General features: G+C 35.1%; 1 pseudogene; it reads right to left on the bottom strand.

The window, feature by feature from the left end:
• Positions 1-1,240: 1,240 nt before the first annotated feature.
• LOC111412333 lies at positions 1,241-24,929 on the bottom strand (annotated as a pseudogene).
• Between the last annotated feature and the right edge of the window lie 1,497 nt (positions 24,930-26,426).

Below are 26,426 nucleotides of genomic sequence, written 5' to 3'. Positions count from 1 at the left end.
AAGGAAGCAGTTTACAGATTCAGAACTCGAAGGTCACTCGGTTTTAAGAATAAAAGTCTAGATCAAATTTAAGGAAAACTATTAAATTTTTGCTAAAATTAGAATGAATCTTTTTAAGAACTTAACGAACCATAGGGATTAATCGATGATTATTTGTATGAATAAATGTCAGAATATACAATTGAAGGATTATATAATCTATTAGAAAGAATGTTAGAAAAAATAAAGAATATTATTTCTCAATTAGAAAATATAAATTTACCATTTGAAAAATATAGTATTTTAATTAGAAAATATGAAGTATATGTTGCAGATTATTCTTATTTATTAGATAATAGAATGTATTTATATTCAAATATTCAAAATAGAAGATAAAATGTTTAAAAGATTAGGATATATGTTTCAATATAGAAAGAATCATTTCATTAAGGGTAATATAGACATTTCAATAAAAATGAATAGTGATAGGCCAAATAGAAAAATCTCTCCAGTGGAAGACAAAACTGACAAAATGGATTGATGTAGAAAAAGACTACCTAAGCATAGCAAATAAATGGAAATCGATTGACTTAAATGTGTTCATGCTGATTTCGCTGGAAGCAAGGTCTTGAGGAGACGTCAATGTAGTCACTGCATCTGGTTGTTTGATAGCGACCAGAGATTGTGGGTCGTGCGAGGGTGAAACCTTAGGCAATAGTAGGCATGGAAAGAATAGGGATTTTGGGCTTTCGATTTTTTGGGTTTCAAACGTGGGAGATACACGTTTTCTTTCTTCTTCTTCTTTTTTTTGTTTACCCATTTCTCCCACTTGTACTTGGACGACAACTTGAGATGGTTGGTTTGCAAAGGCACGACGTTCGGCAAAGGTACAGCGTGACTGCAGAGATGTCGGGTTTGGATATCGGATTTCGAATCCTCTTCAAGAGAGAGAAGTAGCAGTGTTGATTTTTCCATTTATTTGCCCATGTTTTTTTCTTTATATTTCTTATGCCTTTTTCTTTTTAATATTTCTTTCTAATGCCACATCAGCGATTTCAAAACGTTGTTTTTGACCCTAGCTTAGTAGCCTAATTCCTAATGTAAAGATCGTTTATGATTTCTAGAAAGGATAATGCTAGATCTACATCTACTTTTTTACCAAATTTTTTACCTGCACACACAATAAGAGGGTGGGTCCCACACGCCGAAATTTTTAAATGCACCCGGGCCCAAGTGCATGTGAGAGTAGGTAACCAATTCGGGAACCCAAATTCGGTACACATATATTTATCCTTCTAGAAATCCAGATATACAGATGTAGATTTAGTAGCTTTATATATTTGTTTTACCGAAGCTTATCTCTTATCTTTTATTAGTTGTAATCCATCCATAAAAGGATGACTGTTTCCTTATTAAAAGGAATAAAAATTACATTTTTTCCCTTGCTCCGTAGTCTCATTGATCACATTGTACCATTGCATCCTTTGTTTTATTGAAGATATTGTTCCCCTCTTCAAACTCTAACACTTGAAGGTCCTTTACTGATGAAGCAATATTGGCCGCAAGAGCAAACTGTGTAGCGGCATTACAGAAGAAGATAATCGCCATCTTATTTGCTCAGAGTATACCCCCTCCATTCTTGAACTTATTCTCTTCGTTCTTTCTTGATACTGAACTGCGCAGGTACTGAGCATTTGCAGTTCCCGTACTCTGAACCATTTTATAGAAAGCTCGTCCTTCACTTTGAAGAAGTTTTTGTGGAGTATCATATTCAACAACCTGTAAGTGAAACACAATGAATTCACAATATTGAATTTTCTTCAGCTTTCGATGGTTTTGAATTTTGTTAACCGAACAGAGAATTTCAAGTGGAGAAAAGGGAAGTAAACCACAATGTTATGGCGAGATACCTGTCCAGCATCGAGAACTAGAATCTGGTCACTGTCGATGATTGTATTTATTCGGTGAGCAATGATAAGCATCGTGCACAATTTGAATTCTTCACGAATGGTTTTCTGTATAAGAGCATCAGTTCTAAAGTCAACAGCTGCTGTTGCTTCATCAAGAACAAGGATCTTTGATCTTCGTAGTAATGCTCGAGATAGACTTAATAGTTGCCTCTGTCCAACACTGAAGTTCTCACCTCCTTCTAAAACCTTGACACAGACATAACAAAATTTTTCAGCAACGAACAGCTTTTGAGTTTAATGCTACATTTACTCATTTAAATATGAGAAGAAGTTGAAATAAACTGGTTGACGAAGAGAATTTATGGTTTTACCTCTGCATCCAAACCACAATCATTCCTTCTGATGACATCCCTTAAGTTTGCCTTCTTCAAAGCCTCCCAGAGGTCAGGATCATTGTATTCACCAAAAGGATCAAGATTGAATCGAACACTTCCTAAATACACAAAGAATGAAAATTAGAAACACAAAGCGTTATTGAGCAGAGTTTTTCTTTTGAAAACTTTCTACCAGACATAATTTTCACAATACTTCACCTAAGGGCTAAAACAATTATGTTCAGGATGTCTATGACCATAAAACTGAAAAAATATATAACATAATATTATAACAAGATGAAGAAAGATATGTACCTGAGAAAAGAATTGGAGACTGTGGTATGATGCCAAGAACCTTACGTAGATCTGTCAATCCAAATGTCGCAATGTCACAATGATCGATCAAGATTCTTCCTCTTTCAAGCTCAAAAATCCGGAATAATGCATTCAACATGCTAGATTTGCCAGCACCAGTTCTTCCAACCATGCCAACCTTCTGGCTTGGGGATATAGTGAAGGACAGTCCTCGCAGGACAGGAGGAAGTCCAGGTCTGTAACGCATAAAAAGATCTTCAAATTTGATCAATCCAGACGAAGGCCATCCCTGAGGCGGACGGTTTCCCTCAATAACATCCGGAGCCTCAGACGGTAAGTCCATGTACGTGCCCACACGTTCAACAGCATTTAGACTATTTTCAGCTTTGCTTGCTTGTCTAAGGACATTGCTTAGCAAAATTGTGATATTCAAAGAATAGCTAAGGAGGAGGCCCATTGTAGATGCAAATGCAACCCGATTTTCTGCTCTTCCATTTTGTATAACAGCAAATGTTGCTGTCAACCAGATCATGATGCCTCCTAATGTTTCCAGCCTTATGGTACGCCAGCGGTTTGAACTAATGCTAACTAAAGTAAACCGCACATTATTGTCCATAGATTTCCCATTAACATTTGCCATCCTATCGTATGCTTTATATGCACGAATTGTTGACAAACCATTCACTGCTTCTCCAAACTGTGCATAAACAGGAGACCTACTAATGGAATCTAGACGTTTTACTTCACGAGATGTGTTCTGTAATTGATTTTGTTCATGAGAATATGATCAAGAATCATGTATTGAGATATATCATGTCAAAATCAATGAACTTATCACTAAGCCAAAGAAAATTGAGCTAATCTCTGCACTTAACAGGACATGTATGGATTAAGAACTATGAAAAAATTCCCTGTTTTCCTTCCATAATGGTCCATATTTATTGTCCCTGCATTTTAAGGAATAGAGCCGAAAACGAAATCAAGGAAAATCATGCTTGCAACTGACAATCAGAAAAAGAGAGAAATTAAAAGAGATGGGGATAATGATGAACAGATGTTACAGACATAGAAACTGAACATGTAGACCAATTTCTGAAATTTCTAGGGCCCTGAATCTAGAGTTCGCCACCATTTGAACTATCTATATTCATTTTCCTTTGATCAACAGCATTAACAGTTTCTTCATGGTCCAACACTATAATTATAATTACAAACTCTTGTCTTTTTTCTTGATATTAATATATTTCATACATTCATATTTCACCAATCTTTTACCTGACTGATACAATGCATAAGTGTAAATATGTAATATAATCAGCACAATGTTCTATAGCTAAAGTCTAATCATAAGTCCTGCAATAAAAACATGTATAAACAGAGAGAGAGAGAGAGAGAGAGAGAGAGAGAGAGAGAGAGAGAGAGGGAGAGGGAGAGGGAGAGGGAGAGGGAGAGAGAGAGAGAGAGAAGAAGAAGAAGAAGAAGAAGAAGAAGAACCTGATAATATAGATAGACTGCTTTAAGTAAGATAAGTAGGGGCATTATTCCCCAGAGAGATATGGGGCTCACATAACCTATGAGCACAAAAGTAGAAAGCAGCTGCCACATTTGGCTTAGAAACGCATTAACAAAGTTTGCAACATTGCGATCAACATCACCAATATCCTTGGAAAATCTATTGATGATCCGTCCAGTTGGATTGGTATGGAAAAATACCATTGGAGCTTTGAGTATGGAATGTAGCATTGAATCGTGAAGTCCTTTAGCTGCACCAAGGCTTGATGTGATCAACCAATAGGAGTTCACCAACATCACTATCACCTGAATATATGACTCTTAAGATGAGATGGAGCTGAATGAAAAATATACATATCATGAAAGAATATTATAGACGATTAAAAAATCAATATTAACAGGAGAAACATGTATGTAGAGAATAAGGAATACAGGTACGTGTATGGTCTAAAGAAGAGTAAATTTTCCAGACCCTCTGAATATCTTTCTACAGCTAAGATTAACATCCTTGATATGCCAGCAGAAAGTTTATAGCATAATGTTCAGCCATAATAACACATCACCCATATGTACAAATACTATCTTTACCTTCCATCCAGTAATAACTCCATATGTAAAATGATTAATAAGATCCTTCAGAAAAACCAATAAACGAAAGACAGACAGGGTTTCACAGTTTACTGAGGATATTAACATAAAAACTCTAAATGAAATAACAATTTACAATTATGTGGGGCTTTCACGCCAACAATCATCAGGAAGCATACCTGCCCTGAGGACAAAATTGCATAAACCAGAATATAAAAATGTGGTCCATTACTACTTGAAGTGCTCTTTTTCGTCCAAATACTCAACCATGTGCTACTTGAAACTCGCAGAACTTCAGTCAATATATAACATGAAAACAATATCATTACAACCCATGAGCCTCCTAGAGCACTTGTGTACCTGAACAAAGCAGTAAAAAGCATAAATCCATCGCAGTATCGTAAGAATTCTAACATATCATGTTATCAAAAAATAGATTCTCTCTAAAATGTCATAGAATCAAATTTTGGACAGGTTCAACAGTAATTGAAATGGGATATTAAATCTTGTGTTCTATCTCCGGAGAACTATCCATGACCTATTTTATTAGAATTGAGAAATAATTTTGGTTATGACCTCATCAAAACATTCCAGCTGACAATGCCTGTCTCTCTTTCTTCCAGCTTGATTAGAACACATTTGCCTTCTTTCCTTTTATGTGCTGGGTTCACATCAATTGGCACCTCATAAAGCACATCATTAGAAGGAAACTGTGAATGTCCATTGGCAAGATTCTTCCCATCTCTATTTTCATGTATATGGCCTTCCATTTTCCCCATTTTCTCCATTAGCTCCTTAAAAATTGTACCATTTTTGGAAAGCTCCTCAAAGGTGCCCTCCTCTTCTACCATACCTTCTGAGACCAGAATTATTCTATCAACTAGAGGAAGAAAATGTAGCTGATTAGTGACGAGCACTCGTCTTTCCTTGCAATTCTTCTTTAATGCAATTGTTAAAAACCTGGACATATATAATAAGAAAAATCAGACAAGAATCCAAATATTTACAACGAGTTATAGAGGAATTGGCAACATGAAGCAGACAAAAGTTCTTCTACATAATATAAAAGAAACTTCAGTTCTCGGTTGAGCATAAACCAAAATATTATTAAGAATAAAAACATCTATACACTTGCAGATGTAGGCTTTAGATGATTTTCAGGAGGAAAATTGCTGGAAGTTAATGGTTAGGATTTTTACCTCAAGTATGTCCTACCAATGTACAATAATACACACATTACAAATAGCTGTAAGTGTACCTCGGAAGTAGAAACAACTGTGCACTGTTATTATCACACAGTGCACAGATTTGAGTTTTCAACAGTTATCAAAACCATAGTAGAAATACACAAAAGACTTTTATCCGAGGATAAGGAACATGCTTAGGTAACAATAAAAAGTTCACTTATTAACAGAAAACAAGTTTTGAAATTCTTGACTTTTTATTGGTTAACAAGTTGAAAACGAGTTGGTTTGACATAAAGCCAGGAGTTATTTTTAGAATAAGTACTTTTTTACTTATAGTAAGACAAAAAGCCCCATATCGTAACATGTTTGGTAACAACAATATAGGGCCAACAACAATGGCTAACAGTTATTGGGAGGTATCTCTTTCACCTTCAGTAATATACACTACTTTTTACATGAAGTAAATATCTTTTTGGTACTACTGTATAGGGATGAATAGTTTTGACATTCAGTAAATACCTGCTGGCCAACTTGAGCATCTAGAGCACTTAGTGGGTCATCAAATACATAAACATCAGAGTCGGAGTACACAGCCCTAGCTATGGAAACCCTTTGTTTTTGCCCTCCACTAATATTAACCCCCCTTTCACCAATCTCAGTTAGGTCATGACCCTGGAATACAATAGGTAAAGCATTGTCACAAATATTACAAGATAAAAAATGTAGTAAAAGTCAATAACAAAGAACATAATTATATAAAATTCCAACTCGTACAGGAAGTAATGCAAGGTCATGGTGTAAAGCAGTGACACCTATTGCTTTCCAATATCGTTCTGCATCAAAGCTCGATCCAAATAATATGTTTTCACGTATCTGCAGAAAGCCTTGCAGAGTAAGACGTTTGCCCTCAAAAATTAAATGCTAAAACTCACTGTTTTTAGAATCATTGAGTTCCCGTGCGCTTGTGCGTGTTTTCAAAATTATTAATGAAGAACTGTTAAGGTGAACTTTGGCATCCAATTTAGTAATAGACATATTTAAAGAATATGGACACTTAAGCTCACTGTAGCATTAAAAATCCAAGAGATTTGAGGAACATAAGCAACAGTCCCTCTAATGACAACGGTTGCATCTCCCAGAGGAGGAAGTTCCCCAAGCATTGCTGATATTAAGGATGTTTTTCCTTCTCCAGTGCCACCTACTACTGCAATTAGGCTGCCAACGGGGATATCCAGATTTATATTTGATAATGTGAGCCTTGCAGCCTGTAAAGGAGCAATTCAGAGACTAGAACTGAACATAATATATCTATTTCAAGAAACTCTTTTAAACCATCAAGTGGTGGGGAAGGGGAAGATGAAATGATATAAATAGTCTAAACAGAACAACAAACTCTCCACATCTATGTAGATGTCTTGGAAGCAGGATTGTTTGTAAAAAATTAAGAGGTAAAGCCATACGCCCCCCTCTACATACTTGTTGGTTGTTAATCTACAGGTAGGAGATGGAGAAAATCCCCAAATAGGTGAAACACCAGCACCAGCACAAGTGGATTTATAGAGGAAATAAAACACTCTCCACAAGAAACACAAAATGTAGAAAAGAGGACCTTAGAATCCCATGAAAAATTTCCGCTCTTGATTGAGATGGCAGGAAGTTTTGGTTCAAGAGGCGGATTTGGTAGAAGAATTCTCTCTTGAGCAAGTAACAATTCTTCCAAGCGCTGTAACGATACATTTGCACTTACAACCTGCAAGCGACAAGATATCAGCTAGATTCAGATTATTACAATGAACTCGAATGTACTATTTAACCAGCCCAGAACGGGTTTACAGGCAACATTAAGCCAGACTGGACTGGACACAACCAGTTCCAGTTCGATTTGGTCCAGTCTGATTTTCTTCTTTTGCAGAAAATCAAAAAGTTTTCCATGAAAGGAACCCTGAACCAAACCGGTGACCAACCCTAGATGAAAGTGGAGTACGTTTATAAAATTGTGCTAATACATTCAGTGTAAGGTAAATTTTCTGGACACATCAATTCATGATAAATAATGGTGTCCAAAATTTGAATATGTCCATAAGCTGAAAAAAGGAATGAACCTGAGTAATCAAGTCAGGAAGCATTTTCAGGGGATACCGTAGAACAGCAAACAAAGAAAGTGAGGTAAAAGCTCTTGCAGGCGTCAAATCTCCACCATGGAATGAAAACATCCCAAATGAAACAACTGCTACAATAACTGGGATGCTGTTCAGTGTGAAACTGTTGCACTGTAAAGGCCCACAAGAAATATAGACACAATAAGTTGTAGCCTGAAAAACTAATTTATCTTATTGGAACTCAATGATTGCAAATTGTCAAACCGCTGAGAGTAACTGAGCTTTCCTGAACCACAACAATTCATCATCCCTCACCCTTTGAACTTTTGACTGGAAACTTTTTTCCCATGCATAGTATCTGTTGTTGATTGAGCTTTACGTCAGAATGATAAATATTGACCACATAAGAGGATGAATTAAAACTGTAGGATAATATAGCAAATTTGATATATACTTCACAGTATCCATGGAAGCCAAAATTTCATTCGTTAAGCCAACTCTTTTGTCAGTAAATGTCATTCCGTCCTTGGATAATTTCCGCATTTTGCTCACTATAATAATCTGTTTGAACAAGAAACTTAACACGAGTCATAGCATTGGCTGAGAAAATATAATTAGCGACAGATCAAGATGTTAGATATGTATCAAATATTTTATTTCTGTCAAACTAGCCGGTAAATCTAGCTAGTAAAGTAAAACTGCAGGAGGCCGTGAAATAATAAAGGGGTAAGTAGCACAAAATGGTCCTACCTGTCAATATTATTGTGCAAAATGTATCTATTTTTTATTTTTTGGCATTTTCACACTTATTTTCACATTTTATTGTTGAAATCATTATTTTCACCTAATTTCTCAATAAAAAAATGTAAAATGACAAATATACCCTCTTATTTAAACAAAGCAAAAAAAAAAAGGAAAAATAAAGCACAAATTGCAATCATACTTTTTTAAAAAAGTGCAAATGAGTCCAAATAAATTATTAAAAGGGTAATTAGTACAAAACGTCCCTACCTTTCAATATTATCGCGCAAAATGTTCATAGTTTTCAATTTTTTGGTACTTTCATCTTTGTTTTCACCCTTAGTTGCGGAAATCATTATTTTCCTTAATTTTTATCAAATTTCTCAATAAAAAAAATGTAAAATGACAAATATACCCTTCTATTTAAATAAAATAAAAAAGTAAAGAACAAATTGCAAACATACTTCCAAATTTTTTTTAAAAAGTGCATGAGTCCAAATAAATTATTAAAAATAATTTAAAAAAAACTCTCTCCTCTCTCTCTCTCTCTCTCTCTCTCGCCCCCTCTCCCTCTCCCTCCTCCTCCACCATGGACAATGAAAAATTTCAACAATATTTTTTTATTTTTAATATTTTAATAATTTATTTGGATTCATTTGTATATTTTTTTTTAATTTTAGGAGTATGATTGCAATTTGTACTTTATTTTTCTTTTCTTTTTTATTATTTCATTTAAATAGGAGGATATGTTTGTTATTTTACATTTTTCATTGAGAAATTAGATAAAAATGAATGAAAATGATGATTTTCACGATGAAACGTGAAAATAAGAGGGGAAATACCAAAAAATGAAAAGTATGGACGTTTTGTACAATAATACTGAAAAGTATGAACGTTTTGCACTAATTACTCTTTTAATATTTGAACTCGTTTTCACTTTTTAAATAAGTTTGGGAGTATGACTGCAATTTGCTCTTTATTTTTCCTTTTTTTATTTTAATAGGAAGGTATATTTGTCATTTTACATTTTTTATTGAGGAATTGAATAAAAATGGATGAAAATAATGATTTCCACAATGAAAGGTGAAGATAAGTGTGAAAATGCTAAAAATAAAAGGTATGAATATTTTGCACAATAATATTGAAAGGTATGAACGTTTTTACTAATTACCCATAATAAAAACCACATACTTTTTATTAATTGTGACTTATTAGTCGAACTGTGGAAGTTATAATTTATGGGTTGTGTATACATCTTCTTTTCCTTGGAAAACCACAATGAAATCATTTCATCTTATGTATTTTAAGCAAAATCAATTCTTAAATTATTTTATTTTTATTTTGTTCTGGAGCAAAATCTGAGAGTTTTGGAAATTATTTGTTACTCCTGAACAAGTGATTCTATCGTTCTGTCGTGAGAGTGATTATCTATAAAAGTTACAACAGTTAACGGCAAACAATATCACTCTAGGATATCGTGCTATTATAAGCCTCGATCATTCGATAGGTCTTCTAATTTTCTGCATTTTATTGTTTTGAAAAGGCACCTGCAACTAATTTTTCAACACTCTTAACGTTAAATTTGCTATATCTACTATGAATACTAAAATTTCTAAGAATTCCTAAAAACAAAACTATATGATGGGAAAATTTTTAGATATCACAAATGAAGTTATGATTTTATATGACATCTCTCAAAGTGGTTGATGTTATTGACTTTGAAAACATGCTGCCACTATTGCAAACCTATTGATAAGGAAAAACCGTTTTAGTTGGTTGAGAATATAAGGACTATATGTGCAATGATTACATTTTGGATTACTTCTCTTTAGATTTATATCACGTTTACTATCTTGTAAATATGCTAAGGAATGACGGAATTCGTTAAAAAAGAAATATTCTACTGAAGATATTGGTAATGGGAAATTCTTCGTTGGAAAATTTATTTTATTAAACTGGATAATATTAGGATTATAGTTAGTCAAATTGAGGAATTACAGATTATTATTCATAAAATTATAAGAAAATTGCAGTCAAGGTACTAAACATTTCGTTTATTAACATACTTGACCCAAACCTTTCATTTGTGTCACCGAAGGTACCAAACCTTTAAAAAACTCGCATATGTAGTTCAAATTAATAGAAACCATTAGTTTCTTCGTTGGTTGACCAAAAATAAAAAATCTAATCAAATGTTGACCAGTTTTTAAAGGGCAAAAGGGTAATTTTATATTTTTCATATAAAAAACTAAAATAAAAGAATTAAATCAAAAAAAAAAAAAATACTACTCATCTTCACCACCCACCCCCATACCCCATCCACCTTTAAACCAAAAACAACCAAAACGCAACCGCCTACTACGGCTACCATTACCCACCGTCATCGCCTACAAAATCAAAATGCCTACAGCCACCAAAACCACCAAAACGCCACTATTTGCTATCACCACCATAACCCACCGCCACCCAAAAGCTCAACCTCTGTTTATAAAATATCTTCATAGCACTAGAAATATGAATAACCTAAGAGTTTCCTGCTCCCTGAATTCGCAAAAATGGTTATCAATATGTGCTCCTTTATATAGAAAGAGCCTGGATTCAAACTAAATTCCCAATTCCACCCCTTGAAGAACACCATTCGCGTAATCATTGTTACCATGAGGTGGCCTAGCGGTATCACTGCAATCTAGGCAGAGATTCCGGGTGATCAAGAGCGACTTACGACAGTACCAGAAGAATTGGTTGAGGAACGAGGGAAGAGTACAAGCCACGGCACCTAGGGTCCACATCCAAAAGGTGACAACAAGTAGGGTCGGGTTGTCGGGGACGGGTACTGTGAGAAATACTTGCTTGATATGAGAGTTTTCTTGTCTCTCTTTCCAATGAGAGCGATTCCGACTTGTGAACTGGAGTGGAAAATATGATTTTGGTGGGTTTTCGATTTTGCATAGATGGGATGAGGGGTATGAGTGGAGAAGATGAGTGTTTTTCTTTCTTTTTTTTTTTATTTTGAAGGGAAAATGTGTAGTGCCCAAATTGTCATTGTCTTATTTGGGTAAGATTGTTAGTGTTTTATTTCTGGGGTCAATTGATAGTTTTGGTCATCAAATAGACGGTAACCGTTATTTTGGACTCCAGATGCAAGTTTTTTGAAGGTTTAGTACCTCTGTTGGCACAAATGAAAGGTTTGAATCAATTCTGTTAATAAACGAACGTTTTAGTACCTTGGCTACAATTTTCCCTAATATTATTGCTGAGGGTATTAAATCTGTAAGGGTTTTTCAAATGTCTACTATTATTGAAAACGGTCCTTACTTGGGAAGAGTATGAAAATAGTTTAAATCATAAGAGGAAAGAGATCGTTAAAGGATCTGATCATTAGAATTAGAATTGAGGAAGATAATAGGGTGGTAGAACTTAGGGAGAGACCAAATTTGGTTACCAAGGCTAATCTTATCAAGGAAAATACTATCGATAAGAATTTTGCTAGGAACTTTAACAAGGTTAGAACTAAAGGATAGAAATAAGGAAAAGAAATTCGTAGAGAAGAACAACAGGTCTAAATCCCATTTTAAAGATAAAGCCAGAGGTAATTACTTTGTTTGTGGAAAATCGGGTCACTTTGCAAAAGATTGCAAACTATAAAAAGGAAAAGTTGTTAAGAAGGCACATGGAGTAGAGGATGAGAATTCTCCGCAATGGTGATAGAAGTTAATCTAATAAGCAACATGACAGACTAGTAGATAGACTTTGGAGCTACTAAGGTTATTTGTTGCATGAGTGGTGCATTTTCTTCATTTACTCATTCTAGTGATGGAGAATATCTGTTCATGGAGAATGAATCTTCCTTTAAGATAGAGGGAAAATGAGCTATGACGCTTATGTTTACTTTTGGAAATATCCTTAGTTTGAAGGATGTTCTTTATGCTACCTGATATTAGGAAAAACCTAGTTTTAGTTATATTTTTGTCAACGGGGGTTTAAAATTGTATTCAAGAATGACAAGGTTATACCATTAAAATGTGGTTCTTTTGTTAGGAAATGATAGGCAGATGAGAGTCTATATAAATTCAATGTTTAACTAATTAATAATAAAGTATCTGCTTTTTTGTTTATTTGCATGATTTTTATGATATAGGCATGCTAGATTTGGTTGTACGGGTTGACTCTCTAAGACGCACAATAGGATTAACTTTAGCATCTGTTCGACTACCTTCCATTCACTTCCATCACGAGTTTAAAAATGACTTGTTGCATTTTTCGCTCACACGGCTTACTAGCGTGTAATCCCATGAACGAATCCTTGCGCCGCACTTGGTGTCAAGGCATTTGCCTATTTGCCATGCACATCTTCTAGCTTGCCCGCATGTCCATGCACAAAATATGGTCCTCCTGAAGCATACTTGCTCGAAAGGAGCTCCATGGTTCAAACTCCACTAGCCAGGCGAATATTTATGTCTATGATTGGGCCTTGATATCTTGGGCTTTTGGACTTCTTTGATTAAAAAAATTGTTATTATTACTTATTTTAATTATTTTCATATTCATTTGTATCAAACTAGCTGATAAAAACTAGTCACTAAAGTAAAACTATTTGAGGCAGGTACAAGATGATTTAGCGAAATAATAAAACAATGAAACAATAAAACTCGCATCCTTTTTATTAAATTTTTAAATTATTAGTGGAATTGATAACTTGTAGGCTATATATATAACTTCTTTCCCTCGAAAAATCACACTCAATCATTTCATCTTATGTGCTTTATACAAAATTGATTCTATAATTCTTTTTATTTTTATTTTTGTTCTAGAGCAAAACCTGAGAGTTCTAGAAATTACTTATTATAGCTGAACAAGTGATTCGATTGTCCAAAGAGGTCTCAATAGTTAACAATGGGCAATTTTATTTTCTAACATCATACTGTCACGAGTCTTAATCATTTGATAAGTCTTCTAACTTCCTGCATTTTATTATTTTGAAAAGGTATCTGCAACTGATTTTCCAACAAAGCATAAATAGCCTTCTAACCAAGCAATTTATTAAAGGGGAAATGTTGACATAATGGGCGGTGCAAAAAGGTTTAACACGCGGTGAAACTAGTCATGTTCCAATGATGTGCATAAGTTATACATGTAAGATACATCAAGTAATTGCAATTTCAAAGATTCCATGAAACAGGCGAAATGGGAGGGGGGAAGAGGCATGAAAGAAGAGAGTGATAGCATAAAGGCAAAACAAGTATTTACGAGGTGTATGCCAGTAATACGGAAACTAAAAATGTAGGAGCCGAGAAAAAGAAAAAGAACCTCACTTACTTGGATTGGAAACATGAGAACTAGCATAAGGGAACCGAGAAGTGAAGCGACACCAAGTTGTTGGTATAGAAGAACCATGGCCATGATTATGCGGAATGGAGCTGACCACAAACCATGTAGTTGTTGGCATATTTGCTAGACAATTCACGGATAAACTTGTTGAATTAATAGCTTGCTAAGCTTAAGGACAAAAACTCGACATTTCCAAAGGGAGATATGTACTTTATCTAGATTTAGAAGCATGTCTAGGAAGTCTTTATAAACTAATTAAATTAAAATAGATATAAATGAGCAAAGGATATGTGGGTAATACTTGTGAATCCCTTGAAATGTGTGGATAAAAAGTAGTTTGAGTGTTTTAAACATAGGCTTAGTATCAAGTCGTGTGACAGGAAAAGTTCTTGTAAAGAGTGCTACAGATTTTATCTGTACTTGCATGAAATGGTACTGAAATGAAGAACAGAGTGCACTAGTGGAAGTATTTGCATGAACATTGAACAAAAGAGAAAATATATGAAAATAAAAAAGCAAGATTTTTAGGTCCACACTCCATTGATGCCAGATCAAGGTCAGTACAATATAATGTATTGGTTGTTCAAAGCATACTTATATCATGAAATCAGCAAAGACGAATTTCAGAGTGATAAGTTTCTAAAAGAAACTATAAAGTTCAGTTTTATCTCTGTATCAATTTTGGCACATTCTGTTGATTACAATATAGTACAACTAAATGCAGAGCAAGTTTATCATTATTTATACCTGAAGTGCATTAGCATCTGTTGTCATCATATTTGTTATTTTTCCAGAAGGGAACTGCTTGCGACTCTCATGTGTTAGCCGCAAGGACTTGCGAAAAATTGTAGCCACCTAAGCATAACAAGAAATTAATTTTGTCAGTATAAAGATGGAGAAGTAGGCTATCATCATTCACTACTAGGGAAATTACCATAGTTGATCTTAGCCTGAAACCAACACGCATGACATTATGACAGTAATGAGCCTCGCAAAGCACTCCCAATGACTGATAGAAAGTTTTGCATCAGTAAGACAAGCAGAAACTGCAATTACTAATTCAGACCTTGGTTTTTAAATAGCATGGAGAAGAATGCTCAAAGAAGCGTGTGTTTGAATCATCTATCAATAGTTGCATTCGAAAAAGTTTCACATTTATTACACATCACAGAAAACAAAATACCGTGAAGAAATTATATGAAAGGTGTTATAAATAGTTCTTTTCTAATAAGTGTTTAATAGGTGTTATAAATAGTTTCTTTGTAACTGCATTTTTGTAATTCTCTCAAAACAATCCTCAAGCTTGAACACAATTTAGCATTAATGAGTCAATCAAAGCTTGGATTGAATTCAGTTCAGTAATTTAATAATTATGTTAAAAAAATAATAATAAAATCAATCTATATGAGTTCAGCTTCATTCATGCTCAACGAAGGAAAATAATTCAACTGTCTAAACTAAAAAAGAAGTGTATAACAATGCCTCGAACCATACCACTGAAACAAAAATTGAAAACGCATAGACATGACCAACCCAAGTTGGATCACCGCATTCCAGAGACTGCAAGCAATATTATGTTCACATTAGAAAAAAAAAGAAAAAAGAAAAAATACAATCCAGTAGCAATAGATTATGTACAGAAAGAAATAAAGAGAAACAAGAAGGGTAAAAAGAAGAAACAGAAAAAAACACTCCTATCAATGTGACTACAATTACACTTCCCCCTTGTCTATCTCAAACCAACCCCCAAAACCTCCAAATCTAGACTTCAAAGCATCTGCGGTTGTGTCGTCAACTGGCCAGATATCTCATACTGACCATACGCCACCCTATTGTGGTTACACTGGCCACACTATCTCTCTCCAACAACGGTCCTAGCCTCTGTCTGTAAGCTAGGATACAAAGAAGTTGATTGGAAGCCAAGGCTGAATAATAGAAATCGAGGATACCAAGTTTCAGTAGACCAGCAAACTAAAAACCCCTCATCAAGTAGTGCATTCAATTCTGAACAGATAGAACAACTTTACAAAATTTTTCTAGCCTTCAAGCATCTGACCAATCTTCCCAAATGGACCTTCAAGCTCAATGGCCCATCGAGGTAATTTCTTAAAAGCCTTAAACGTCACCTCTCAATTGAAAACTCCTTGGATCATTGATTCTGGGTCATCGGACCATATGACGGGTTCTCACCAACTTTTTTCTTCATATTCACCCAGTGCGGGAATTTTAAAGTTAAAATTGCAAATGATTCCCTCTCGTCTGTTGCCAAAAGAGGGAGTATTCGCATCTCTAACTCCATCACTTCAGAATTCGTCCTTCATGTTCCAAATTTAGCCTGTAATCTATTATCTATTAGCCAATTAACAAAGAATTCGAACTACTTGGCTAAATTTTTTCTTTCGCACTGTCTTTTTCAGGACCTATCATTAGGGAAGACGATTGACAGTGCTAAAGAGTGTGATGGGCTCTACTACTTTGACGAGGTTAATTTGAGCAAGCAATATTGAATTGTCGTTTGTGATTCTGCATCTGTTTCTAGTAATAGTAAAATTTTGTTATGGCATTTTAGAATGGGGCATCCCAATTTTCATTATTTGAATCATGTATTTCCTTCTATTTTCCTGAATAAAAGGTACGTCAATTTTCAATGTGAATTTTGTGAACTTGCTAAACATCAAAGGACATCATTCCCAAGATCTACGTATAAACCATCGAAGCCATTCACAATAATCCATAGTGATATACAGAGTCCCTCACGTATACCTAATCGAACTAATACAAAATGGTTTGTCACATTCATTGACGACCACACTCGACTTTGTTGGGTGTATCTCTTAAAAGAAAAATTCGATGTTCGATCTGTGTTTATCAATTTCCACTCCATGATATTAACCCCATTTGAAGCATCTATTCAAATTCTGCGCACTGATAATGGCACAGAATAATTCAACAAAAATTTGGGAGATTTCCTTCGAACACATGGAATAATTCATCAAAGCTCCTGTGTTGAAACACCCCAACAAAACGGGATTGCTGAATGAAAAAATAGGCATCTTCTAGAGGTTGCTCGAGCCCTAATGTTTACTAAAAATATGCCAAAAAGATTCTGGAGTGATATGATCTTAACCACCACCTACCTGATCAATCGAATGCCTAGTCGTACCTTAAACCTTGACTCACCCTTACAAAATTCCAAAAGCTCAAGTCTATCTCAAAGTGTTTGGTTGTACCACCTTCGTCCACATTCCCAGCAATCAAAGAAATAAACTAGATCCTTGAGCGATCAAATGTGTCTTTATTGGATACTCTTCTACTCAGAAAGGATACAAATGTTATGACCCTTCTACATGGAGAGTCATTGTGAGTCTTGATGTCACATTCTTTGAAAACATTCCATATTTCCAGAAAACCTCTCTTCGGGGGCGGGGGGGGGGGGGTGCAAGGGGGGGGGGGGGGGGGGGGGGGGGGGGTCATAGTGAAGATCGGTACCTAAATCTAGATCTTCTTCCCTTGAAATCTATCTTACCATCTAGTTCTTCAATGCCATTAACAAGTGACAACTAGAATTCAGGGGGAGATGCAGAAAAACAAAGAAACAATGAAATGCTTGTCTACTCAAGGATACCAAAAGCATGCATGAGAACCTCGCACCTGAAGCACCAAGAGAGTCGAAAATAATGATAGCTCCAGAACTTCATGACACCACAAAAGTACCTGAATTATTAGATATCAACCTTCCCATCGCTCTCAGAAAACATCCCCGATCATGTACTCTTCAGCCTATCTCAAAGTTCATGTCATTTAACGCTTTATGTACAAAATTTAGCAGCTTCACTTAAATTCCAAAGAATATTTAGGAAGCTTTGGAAATTCCAAAGTGAAAAGAAGCGGTAATGGAGGAAATGCTAGCATTGGAAAAAAAAAAAAAAAACAAAACTTGGGAAGTAGTGGACCTGAATAAAGGAAAAAGACCAGTTGGATGCGAATGGGTCTTCAACTTCAAATATAAAGCTAATGGGATAATAGAAAGGTATAAGGCTTGATTGGTTGTGAAGGGATACACACAAACATATGGTATTGATTACACAGAGACATTTGCACCAGTGGCTAAATTAAATATTGTTTGAGTACTACTGTCATTGGCAACAAACCTAGATTGGCCTCTCCAACAACTGGATATTAAGAATGCATTTTTAAATGGAGAATTGGAAGAAAAGGTTTACATGACATTACCTCCAGATTTTTGCAAGGTAAATTAGGAGAATCGAGTTTGTAAACTCAAGAAGTCATTGTATGGTCTTAAATAGTCACCTAAGGCATGGTTTGATAGATTTACAAAGGTACTAAAGAGGCAAGGATACCAACAAGGGCAGTCAGATCACGCTATGTTCCTCAAAAGGTTCAATGATGGGACTAAAACAATCTTAATTGTATATGTTGACGACATAATCTTGACAGGTGATGTCATAATAGAAATGGAGAAACTAAAGAAGAGTCTAGCAGCCGAATTAGAAGTAAAAGATCTGGGACAAATGATACTTCTTGGGAATGGAAGTAGCAAAGTCACATAAAGGTACTTGATCTTCTTACAGAGACAGGAATGCTTGGATGTAAGCCAAGTGATACACCTATCGATGCGGAAAAAAAGATCGAGAACGCTGGGAATTCTGTAGACATAAACAGATATCAACGACTGGTAGATAAATTGATCTACTTGTCACACACTAGACCTAATATTGTATTTGCAGTTAGTGTGGTAAGTCAACATATGCATGCTTAAGTTCACCTAGAAGCAATCTACAAGATACTTAGATATCTTAAGGGTTCCATCGGAAGAGGACTATATTTTAAGAAAGGTGAGAGAAAAGAAATAGAAATCTTCACGGATGCATATTGGGCAGGTTCAACGGAGGATCGAAAGTCAACTACAGGATATTGCACCTTTGTATAGGGAAATTTAGTAACATGGAGAAGCAAGAAGCAAAATGTGGTAGCTAGAAGTAGTGCTGAAGCCGAGTTTAGAGTAGTAGCTCAAGGAATATGTGAGGGGCTGTGGTTAAAGAAACTCCTACAAGAGCTACATGTTACAATATAATTTCCAGTCAAACTTTAATGTAATAACAAAGCTGCCATCATCATTTCTCTCAACCCAGACCAACATGATCGAACTAAACATGTAGAGGTAGACAGACATTTTATTAAAGAAAAGGTAGAAAACGGAATTATTTGTATGACATATGTTCCCACACAGGAACAAATAGCAGACATCTTCACCAAATGACTACCTTGACAAAAATTTGATAACTTCATTCACAAGTTGGATATGATTAACATTTACAATCCAACTTGAAGGGGAGTGTTGAAATCTCGAGGATATGACAGTATCTTAACTGCCATAACTAATACTTGTATTTAGGAAAATTGTAATTGTTGAATGATTCTTGGAGATGATTAGGTCAATTTAGGATTTAGGAAATAATTCTTCTTCCCGTAATTTTTTCTTTCCTTATTTTTAACTCTTCAGTATACTGTTAAAGGGGACACCCGATTGTAGTGTATATATGAAAAATATAGAGAATTTTCTCTTTTTTCAATTCTCTGTACTTACATTTATACTTGTTGGCAAATTTGTCGCACTAGAAACCTAGTATGATTAAGGTACACTAGAATTTTTAGAAATTCAAATTTTATCACATGAGGACAATCATGGTATGCTGTTCTTGAAATTCTCATGGTATTTTGATGGATGCCATATGTGTGTTCTTAATTGGACATGTGACTTTCACCTCCAGCATGAGACCACAGATCACTGACTCACTTGCCACTGCAGGATAGAATTAGCGCCGCTATGAGGTACGATCCCCTAGATCTTCCTAGACGACCATGCACTCCAGTGCAGATCGACAAACATGGTATTCCTAGTGTTAAATGTTCTTAGTCTACCTCTGATACTTTGCCTTCGTATGGAAAGTAGTACTCCTCATTTACTGCTTTCTTTACATTTGTTGCTTCTTGAAGGTCGGGTTTATGCCCTCATTTACCATGTATTCTTGTGAGTTCCATTATCTTATGATAGGAGCACCCTAACCCCATCATTATTCTAAGGTGAAGCCTAAAAACTCACCGAGGATGTGTTGGTTATACACCAAGCTATCAATTAGTTAAATTATTATGCTAGAAAAAGAGCAGATGGGAAACTGACATCAATATTCCATGAATAGGCCATGAGAAAACAAGAGAACAATATAAATGGGGATTGCACGAGTGGTGGATGCATTATTAGTCCAGTATTTGATTTTTATCTCATCTCTCTCTTTTCCACCTATATACCATTCCTTCAGATTTTATGCACCAGCAAATTCTATAGGCCGATTTCTGACTTTATTGCCACAAAGAAATTTTATGTACGAAGCATAAAACAGATACAACTTTGGCTACTGAAAGATTAATTTATAGATCATATCTGAAATAATGTTGCAATCACACCGTAAATGCACAACTCCAGTAACGCATTTCAAGATTTGAAATACCTGTAAAAGATGGTTTAATAAAACGGGTCCTGCGAGCTGGGAAAGGTCATATCCAATCTGTAAGTGAACCGAAATATCTTATATAAGTTCTAATAATAGTTTAAAAGACCCCCAAAGGGCAAGCAAGCACGGCGGTGGGGATGCATAAAAGAGCTGTCACTATTTTGGTCAGGTAGAGTGTACTGTTTTTATCATTTTTATCTTTCGAGGTTACCATTGTTAATGGAATAAATCACACATCGATTAAATACCGAAATATTGACCAATTTAAATAGATCTTGGGCCACTTTTCTTAATAAAGTTGACCTTATTAAGATGGACCCCAAATTTTAACATGGTATCAGAGTCCAGTAAACTCCAACGAGCTATTCGATCCGATTAAGTCTCAAAAATGAGCACACGAATTTCAAAATTGGTCTACTCAAAAAGAGCTACCATCTTGCTCGGGCATGTTAAGAGAATAAATCCCACATCGGTTAAATACCGAAATATTGACCAACTTAAATAGATCTTGGGCCACTCTTCTTAATAAGGTTGACCTTATTAAGATGGACCCTAAATTTTAACAACCATGTTGTCTCTGTGCTGAATTTTTAACTTTTATACAAAATAACAACTCTGTCTTCTATAGAAAGGCACTTGAAGCATACTGAAACAAATAGTGTAAGAATAGGACACTACTTAGTTATTTCTTAAAATCTAGTCTATACTTATATGAAGTAACAAATGAAATAACCATTACTGAACACAACTCAACTAATGACCCACCCATACCATTACATGAATACTGATATTGGAATCGCCACATAATCACAGTAGAAAATGAAACTAATTATGACATAGTCCATAGAAAACATGGGTTGCAATATAAAGTAATTTTCATATTTATCTAGACATTATGAAAATTTTCCATTGAAAAGATGGCTCAGAGCTTATTCAAATAGTTGACACTAATGAGAAGTTCTGGAAACTACTCATACTTTGAATAAGCCTCCAAACCAGAACCTGTAAAAGAAAGATGAAGGAAGTCACAGAATGGAAATCGCCAACAATGTGATGGAATAACTGCATCATCCTAAATTTAAAATATTATTTAGTTGTTTCTTAAACTCAAAAATGAACTGAAGTCATACTATACCTGCCTCCAAGGGAACTATTTAAAGCGAGTAAAATCCAGGGCTTTGATTTTTGAGCTTCTTCTGCCCAAGAATTCTGAAATCTAAAACATCCACACCAAATGTAATGTCATACAACATTGAAATTTAAAAATATGTAAAAGTGAATTGAAAGAGAAAAGACCAAATACAAACTTTTTATTCAATGTCTCAGTCTGATCCCAGGAGTCCAATTTCCATACATCCTTATCAGTAATGGGTCTTTTGTAGCCTTGACGCATAAGGGGAGTCATCCATCCAAAGTAAATCCCTATCACAGGGAAAAGGCATCGAGTTATCAGAAAAAGCAGCGGTGGCATTACATATTATGTTGTTTTGATATTATGTTAGGTTACAACAGTAGTAATTTACATCTGATTGTATCATTAACTTCTATTAAAGATGTAGCAATATCTTGTAAGTTTTTTACCATGCAATAAATAAGAGGTATACTCGAATTTTGATAATATCAATAGAAATGACAGAAATTATAAAATCTACTTACTGGAAAATACGTTGGCATCTCTCTCCGGACAAACATGATCTCCTAGAGGTTCTTTATCTTTGCTGCCATCAATAGACTCACTTGAAAGCGGCATGTAGCCTGGATAAGAATCCAAGTGAGGAACATAGAAAAGAAGAAGGGCTCCAAACAAAAGCTGCATTTGACCAGGTGTTAAAAAACATGTAAATCGTGGTTCAAGATAGTTACACAACAGATTTTGGAGTAACTTCCTTGGAGGCTGAAGCAAGACTAGAAAATCTTGCTTCATATAGGCAAGATAACTTAATATTTCAAGTGTGTGGTGAACATTAGCAGTTGGTGACGTTGATTCAGACCAAGCTTATGTCTATGCACTTTGCATGTCCATATATTCACAGCAACATATGTACTAAATTTCCCCATTGAAGCAAAACAACATTGTCCTGCTATATTTTGTACCTCTATCAATGTATATCAATCTCAAGTTCATAATTTAACAAAGTTTACTTCCCAGGGATAAGAGGCTAGACTCTGATCAAAATCATAATTTCATGCATGATCTTCTAGTAACTAAGTACAGTCAATTTCAACTCCAATACAAGTTAAACTTTACATGATACCTGACTCACAATCTAAGAAACAAAACTCCAAATAAAAAAGGGTAAAGAGGTACTACTTTACCTGGACGAAGAATGAACAGACATACAGATAGAAGATAGACCTACAAATTTGAGAAAGAAGAGTTAGTGATGCCCCCCAAAACATCAGTTATATAAGAATTGTACCAATGGTATCATAATGGTCGTCCTAATCAAAGACATGCCCAACAATCTGCAGACTAAATCACAGAAGACACTGATATGACTAGGAACTATTGTTCCCAATGTTTTAGTCTAATTACTGTCAAATAGTTATCCCTGTGGTTGGAGAATACCACCTCATGACGCCCTGTATAATCATAGAAAGGCACCAAGCATTACCTGTGCAATGGGATTTGCTAGTAACTAATTGGCCTTTTGTCCTCCTATAGCCAAAATGACTAGCCAAGTTGCTCTTCAATGATAAGACACATGACACACATTATATGTTGCTCCAACAGCCTATTTATTTGGGACGTAGCTAGAGAAATATTGCTGTAAAACTTCTCAGTGCTCACCAACAGCGATTAAAAGTTAAAAGTAGAAGTAAATATGTGATAAATGCCTTAGTAGTTAGTATTAATAGAGTGATGAATAAGTTATTGATTTCAAGTAGCACATTTCGAAACTAATGGCAGAGAACCTAACCTGACATAGAAATCTTTCAGAGGAAGTATGAAATTGAAAATCACTACCTCTCCCACCAGAACATAGATTATCCCAGACCTGACATACCATCGGAATTCTTTGACATAACTTTTAGTTTCAACAGCAAGCATAACAACAACAGAGCCCCAGGCAAGAGCTTCAATGCCCAAATTAACTATCTGTAAAAGAGAAGAAAGTGTCTGAGTAACTGAGTTTAATGAACAAAGCTAGAAAAACTTCTTCAAAAAGTTTCAACAGTTGTGTACGTCACTTAGTTCCAAGAACCGAAAAGCTATACAATGACACTATAGCTTCTGATTTGTCATTCCACAATCCACATACAAATGTTATTCACCCAACCACGAGAGGGCAATCGGGGAGGGGGAATATAATCAAGGTCCAAATAAATACACTACTCACAGATTGAAATTACTCTCTTCATATGCTCCTTCCATATTTATGTCTGATCTACTACTTTGTCAAAATACATTTAGAAAATATTATGTAAAAGAGATTGTTTTTAAAATTCTTCACAGATAAAATCAGACCTCAGTGGCCAAGGGTAAACATCTAGTAAAAATATGACATGTCACTTCAGTGAGAAATCATCAGCATACGACAACAACAAAGTAGTTTCCATTTAATTTGGAAATGAAACCACAAGTATTTATAAGTAAATTTTCTTTACACACAAAACCACGGAGAAATTGTCTATGCTATGTCCTTGACGATAAATGTCCTAGACCATGTCAAAGTGTCAGAAGCAGGAAAGGATCAAATCATTCTACTTGTAAATGTATTAGATATTTCCTTGAAGTAGGGGAATACATACGTTTATCTCTCTATGTGATATATTGGACGAATAGTTTAAAGCCATCAAAGAATAAAACTGCCAGACATTACGCTACAGAAAACTATAAAATGTTTATTACTTTCAAGTTTTACTCATTGACCATGATTTACTTACGAGAAAAAATGTAACTCGAATAAAGATGTCCAAGAAAATCATAACAAAAGCACAGTATGATTGGACTTTATGAAAACAATACTAGTAATGCAGAGATAATCCAGATGCATGACCTCAAAAGGAGCAAGACCAGTCTCTGCATCATAATTGAAGATTGAAACTCCCATAACCAATCTGAACAACGGTTCAGCAGCACAAAAACTGGCTAATGAAGCCAATATATAATTGTAGCGATTTGCTCTCAAGAAGAATCGTTGAACTTTGGGCTTTATCTTGATGAGCCATATTCTGTACAAGCATAATCCCAGAAGAACCAAATGAGATGCATTCCCCACAACTGATTCAATGGCACAAGGTGTATATAAACCAAAAGCACTGTGTGTTTTATGTGTCCAAATCCCATTTCCCACTGACCGGCAAAACCACACTAATGGCTCAAAACCCATTGTTTCTGGTCAGTAAAACTGAAGTTGCTAGGAACTTCAATTCTAGTGGGTGTTTGTGTGTGTGTGTGTGTGTGTATATATATATGGTAGGGGTGAATTGCAGCTGCCATCCCCAACCTTTGTCCCATTAGCACTTCTTCCCCAATCTTTATTCATTGACATTCTTATCCTTAATTTTTCATAAATTAGGCCACCGTCTTGACCATGACCACTAAACTCTATTGAATTCTCAACTGCCGAACCAAGATGGTTACGTCCATCCAAGATCAAAATCCAACGACTGTTTATAAAAGGAAGAAACCGAACTAACAAACATGCAGCAGTTCTTGGTTCATACTAAATCCCACCTGATCTGATGCAACTTTAATAATCATCAGCCTTCCACCCAAATCCTTTAATATATGCAAACTGAATATCAATCTGGATAACTGGATACAATCTCAAATCGCCTTGAAATATTTATACAAAGCCAAAAATTGAGCCAATGCAACATCAGAATTTTATTTTGCGATCACTTTTTTTTCCCCCAAATTTGCCTATTTTCTTTTATATGAACAAAATGAAAGTCTTTTTCCTTTGGGTTTGAGCCAAGTATCATCACCTTATGACGCATATATGTTTCCAAGTTGAAATTTGTAATTAGATAATTATGAAATTACACTGACATGTAATTATAGAAACAAATTCTACAGGATTCTTCAACTTCAACTTCATTGGCCACGGCGGTGGGAAGTGGAGGTTGGAGATTGACGGCGGTGGGGGCTGAGTAGAACTGACAGGGATGTCAGGGAGTGTACACGTGAAGGAGACCATTGTCATTTTAGGTAAAATTTAACGTTAGTTTTGGACGTAACATTTATTGAGGATGACGACCGTTAATTTATGAAAGTTTAATTTAAATATATTATGAAATAAAAAATTAAAGGAAAAAATGCAAACTGGAACAAATATTAAGGATGACAATTGCAATTTCGTCTACTCGTAATGAACAATGATATTAAAAAATCAAGAAAACAATATAAAAGACAGCATAAGACAAAAATACTCCCACTAGCCTACGGAGCAACAAATTTTTAGTCGCTTCAGACTAATATTATTGGACTGTGCTACGGAGCTCGGGTCCAATTCAGGATCGAGGTGGAAATACGTCGGCCGTTGATCTTTTGCTCTTGAGGGGCCCACCATCAAAATCGAGGGCAAAGGCCTCTGCCCTTAGAATGGAACCCGGGATTTAATCCCGAGTTCTTCAGCATTTTCCAATAATATTTTATAGGGCAGCATAGAGAATTTAATGGTTAAACTAACTTTTTAAAGAAAATATCATTTTCCAAATATATACCTAACACTATTTTATAGTTTAAAAATGACTTTTTATGCCTTGATTGACTAATCTAACATATTAAATTCCTTGTAACAACTCTTCGCATTAATGGTCATGTTTGTTACAACTACTTTTCTCTTAATTCATTAAGTCTTTAAATTAATGTAATAATTCTCTTATGAAAGAGTTATTTGAGAAAAAAAAA

This window comes from Olea europaea, chromosome 16, assembly GCF_002742605.1.
Source record: "Olea europaea var. sylvestris chromosome 16, O_europaea_v1, whole genome shotgun sequence".
Classification (NCBI taxonomy): domain Eukaryota; kingdom Viridiplantae; phylum Streptophyta; class Magnoliopsida; order Lamiales; family Oleaceae; genus Olea; species Olea europaea.
This window is presented reverse-complemented; position numbering and strand designations above follow the sequence as displayed.